The sequence below is a fragment of the Nerophis ophidion genome, linkage group LG06, assembly GCF_033978795.1.
Source record: "Nerophis ophidion isolate RoL-2023_Sa linkage group LG06, RoL_Noph_v1.0, whole genome shotgun sequence".
Classification (NCBI taxonomy): Eukaryota; Metazoa; Chordata; class Actinopteri; order Syngnathiformes; family Syngnathidae; genus Nerophis; species Nerophis ophidion.
In genome coordinates, this window is record NC_084616.1 from 54,856,716 (window position 1) to 54,862,060 (window position 5,345).

Genomic DNA, 5,345 nt, shown 5'->3' on the forward strand with positions numbered 1-5,345 from the left:
GGATGAATAAAGTCTTATCCTTGTTTCCATGCTCTTAGCTCTAATGTGACTATTGGCCATATGCAGGGTGCCTCTCATACACCAGGAAGCGATTGTATTCATTTCATCTTGTTTGGCTATGTGGGAATGTAAACACATTAGAAGGAGAGAATGCTACATGCTAATAACCTGACGTTAGTAACTTTCACACTACGGCTCTAACAGATAAATAGTTTTCATTGCCATTTGGTGTTGTTGGTAATGATTGAATGTGTTTAAATAATACTTGTTTATTATGTTGCTAAAAAAGGTTCATTATGTCTTCTTAATCATATAATTTTTCAAATTTTCTTGTAATCAGTCAATATTTTCGACTGTCATCTGCAGTCTTCTTCAGAAGGGTTCTGACAGTCGAAACATGCCAGGTAAAAATTCCATCTTCTATATCGACACTATGGTCTGATTACAAGAACATTTTAAAAAAGTACTTGTTCATTATGATCATCAGAGACGTAAAAACAATTTTTTAAAGTTAACTGATTTAGGTTTCTGTTCATGTCACGTAATTAAAGTGTCTTCTTTGGGAACATTGTGACACTCATCAAACAAGTAGGTTTCTCTTTTATCATATTCTTCAATAAATACGGACTTATTTCAACGTCTACTTTGTGCTTGTTTGGCAAAAACAGTCCCTTGTGGTGGAGACTAAATCCCAGGTGTCACACCCAGTAGGCCTGAGGTGGGTCACATCTTGATTCAGGCTGGCAATATAGAGGGGACTGTAAGCTATTCCTGTAAGCATTCTCATGTTGGCAGTTCACCATTAAAGACGTGTTTGGAAAAGCAAGAACGTGTTACCTCAAACCACCACATTGGCGGCTTAGCACGCTCTTGCAGGCAAACTACAGTGCTCTACTGTACTTCCGCTATGGCGAACCTATTCCCGCAGTGAGTTTTGTGGCAGACTCGCTACCGGCGTTTCTGCCGAGCGACCCGGCCTCGTGGTTCGGTGGGGCGGAATGCCTTTTAAACGAGGGAGGTATAGCTGATGACGACCCGTACTTCCTGGTCGTCGCCTCCCTTGGCCAGCAAGCAGCAAGGTGGGCCATGACAATGCACCCCTGACAACAGAGAAGTACATTGCCCTCAAGCTGCTCCCCTGCTGAGGTGGTATAGCCTACCTCCAGCGAAGTTCGAGTAACCGGCTTCATGGGATGACCGCAACGGGTTCAAGAGAGGTGCTGAGAAGTTGCCTATTCAGGGCCACATTCTCCTGTTTCCTCCCGTGCAGATGAAACAACGGGAGAAGCTTCTTACTTCCTAGTTCCGTCCTTCATCTCCAAAATGGCTGGCAGGATAAGGCGCGGCAGAGGACCCATTGCGCATAAAGACAGTCTAGGCCAGACCTGGGCAAACATGCGGCCTGTTGAGCTTTTCAATCTGGCCCACCGGACCTTCCCAAATAATTTTTGGGGATCTTTAGGATGGAAAGTGTAGCTGCCATTATGATGTGCAGTGATGTTTTCTAATGACCGTAAGTCTTCAACTATACAAAGTATTTCAATGCTTGGAATCTGCGCTTATGGATGATATACCAGTTACTATGGTAATCTAATTAGTTACTATGGTAATCTAATTATTTATTATGGTCATCTACGTCACAGCAGCTCAGACAAGGCACCAAGCAGTGTGGGCGGGAAGCGTTTCCACAGACACGGAAGGAGATTTTCACAGCAAAGTTCTAAAGCTCAGTGATATATAGAATAGAATAGAAATTACTTTATTGATCCCTGGGGGAAATTCAGCAAATATCAGATGTATCGGATTTTAGGTGTGTTTATTTTGTACCCCTTCGCGTTAATTTCACTGTTCGTTGCGTTTGACTTGATTGTAAAATATGTCGATAGAAAGGGGGTGTGACGTTCATATGTAGTCAATATTCAGTGTTTTATAGTTCATCGAAAATGTAAGATTCCATTACGCTTTTTAAGATGGTCTGTAGGGATGATGTTCGAAATCGGTTCTCCCGGTTGTTCGATAAGAAAAGAACCGATTCCATGGACTCGAATCCCTTTTTGAGAACCGGTTCCCGTTATCGAGGCTGTTATATGGTGCGGTGCACTATAAAGATGACAAGGGACCTGCTGTGGCTCAGTACCGTGTATTCAGGCTGCATGTAGGAAGTACAACTGAGGTAAACACACGTGACGCAGGGATACGTTATAGGTGAGGGCACCGTGGCTGCCACAGGGTGGCGCACTATGTCAATACAATCACTCTGTAACATCTCCCTTCCTTTAGTAAAGTATTCACACTGGAAAAATTCTGCCTGTAAATCAACTGTAGACCATCAACATACTAGTAACACCAGATCCAACCTCAGATAGCAATACCTGGTTCAACAGCCAATATCAGATTTCAAATATATAGCAATAGGACGTAACATTACATAGTAGCAGGATAAGAACACACCTGTCATCAAATCACAATCAATCAGAACATCACTTTTTTTATTTGTTTTTACAACACTCTTTTTTTTTTTTTTTTTTCAACAAAATTCTCAGTACATGTGTGTTTGAAAGTGCAAACAGTCCATGCATGTTTATTCGATTGTGTGTGTGTGTATGTGTGTGCGTGTGCGTCTGCGTGTGTGTGTGTCACGGTCCATGTGTGACCTAGAGGTCTGTCAGGAGGCTTGAGCAGCCTCCCACCCCGGGAGAAAGTCCGGCCCTGTAGCACACGGCGCGGTGTGTCTCTGGCCTGCGGAGAAGACAGCGGTGACCTTGGGGCCGGTGAAGACCTTGGAGACTCCTCAGCACCATCAACACTGTCTCTGTTGCCACTGCCACTCGCAGCCTGCTCTGGGGTTAATGCCGGTCGAGGCAGCAGTTGGGCAGGGGTTGCCTCGGCCGGTCGAAGTTCAATTCTGTTGTGTCGATATGTGTTCCCCTCTACGTCGACCAGATAGGACCGGAGTCCCAACTGCTGCAGGCACACCCCTCTCCTCCATCTGCCCGTCCTGTCTCCTGGGAGCGGCTTTATTCTGATGGGCTGGCCGACGTTAGGCTCCGGCAGATCTCTCGCAGATTGGTCATACACTAACTTCGCTGCCTGATGCTTCCCCCTCAGCTTGTCGTAAACCCCTGTGATGACCTAAGGTGCAAGGAGCTGGTCAGCCACCGGAAGAATTGTTCTCAGCCTTCATGACATGAGCCGCTGTGCTGGGCTGCAATGTATGCCCTCAGTGGGTGTGTTTCGCCAATGCAGAATGGCTTCCAGGGGTCCTCTTTGGCACGGTCCGCCTTTTTGCCCAAGCCTTTCACAATCTTTACTGCTGACTCTGCTTTGCCATTAGCTTTTGGGTGCCGCGGTGAGAACATGACATGTTCAAAGCCCCACTCTCTTGCAAACGCCCGGAATTCACTGTACGCAAACTGGCTTCCCCCATCCGAAATGTCTCTGTACGGGACGCCATGACATGCAAACTGTGCCTTGATTCGTCGGACTGTGGTTTTGGCCGACAAGTCAGGGAGCAGGTCGATCTCCCAGAAGTCAGAGTAGTGGTCCACCACGAGCAAAAAGTTCTGTGCTGCGTAGCTGTACAAGTCCATGCATACCAGCTGCCATGGACGTGTGGGGAGCGGGTGTGACAACATGGTCTCTTTTTGTTGTTCGTGCGCATACTCGTTACACACAGAGCACTGCTGTACATAGTCTTTGACTTCCCCTTGCATGCCGGGCCAGTACAATGTATCGCGGTCATGTCTGTAACATGCTTCACCACCCACATGATCGTAGTGGATCCTCCTCAGCATTTCTGGACGTATGGCTTTTGAAATGATGATGCGCTGGCTCCTGAAAAGCACGCCATCTTGTGCGCTTATTTCATCTCTGATGGCCCAGTAGTCTCTGATGAGTACAGGGGCCTCTTCTTTGTGTTCTGGCCATCCCTGCAGTACGACGGCCTTGAGCGTTTGGAGACACACATCCTCCTCTGTGTGTGCTCGGATCTGTGCCAAGCGTTGGCTGCTGACATTGACGTAGTCTGCCTGCTGAATGGACGCTGCGTCACACTGCTCCTGTTGCATGCTGCAGACCATTTTTCGTCGGTACAGTGTGTCTGTTTTCCGTGGCGGGGTTGTGGCTCTACTAAGCGTGTCACTTATGTAGATTTCAGGGCCTGGCTTGTACACCACCGTGAGGCAGTAATTCTGAAGTGTCAGGAGCATGCTCTGTAGGCGCTTGAGTGCGCTGAGGAGGGGCTTACTGACGATGGACACTAAAGGGCGGTGGGCGGTCTCTGCTGTCACATCACACCGTCCATATAGGTAGTAGTGGAAGCGTTGACAGGCGAACACGAAGCTCAGGCACCCCTTTTCTATCCGTGCGTAGTTTTGTTCCGTCTGCCCTTCCTGTAGCAGACAGCAGCCCAGGCCTGTCTGACTGGAGTCGCTCTGTATTGTGACTGGCTTGATCGCGTCATAATAACGCAAGACCGGTACTGCTGCCATGAAGGAAATGAAGACACTGGTTACAGCATCATGTTTTGGCAGCCAGTGCCACGTCACATCTTTGTCTAGCAGCCTCCTTAATGGTTCACGTACCTCTGACAGGCGGGGCATAAATCTGGAAAGATAGTTCACAATGCCAACACACCGCTGGAGCCCTTTAGAGTCTGTGGGGTTCGGCATGTCCAGAACCGCCCTGACCTTGTCAGGGTCAGCCTTGAGGCCCTCGGCAGACAGTATGTGGCAGTGGAAACGGACGTCCTTCACTCGGAACTGCAACTTTTTCAGGCCCAGTCAGTGTCCCCAGCCATCTTCATGGGCTCCGGAGGCGGTATGTTGGAAGCCATTATACCAACGCGGTGCTAAAGCTAACAGACTAACTGAAACTGCTAAAACTCATCAAAACAAATAAACGCTCACTGTCTCAACAACGGACAGAAAGTGGGGCATAATCGGGTCCTGCTTGGACTTCTGACACCATGTTATATGGTGCGGTACATTATAAATATGACAAGGGTCCTGCTGTGGCTCAGTACCGTATATTGGGGGCGACGTGGCGAAGTGGGAGAGTGGCCGTGCGCAACCCGAGGGTCCCTGTTTCAATCCCCACCTAGTACCAACCTCGTCACGTCCGTTGTGTCCTTGAGCAAAACACTTCACCCTTGCTCCTGTGATGGTTACTGCCTTGCATGGCAGCTCCCTCCATCAGTGTGTGAACGTGTGTGTGAATGGGTAAATGTGGAAGTAGTGTCAAAGCGCTTTAAGTACCTTGAAGGTAAAAAAGCGCAATACAAGTACAACCCATTTATCATTTATTCAGGCTGCATGTAGAAAGTACAACTGAGGTAAACACGTGAC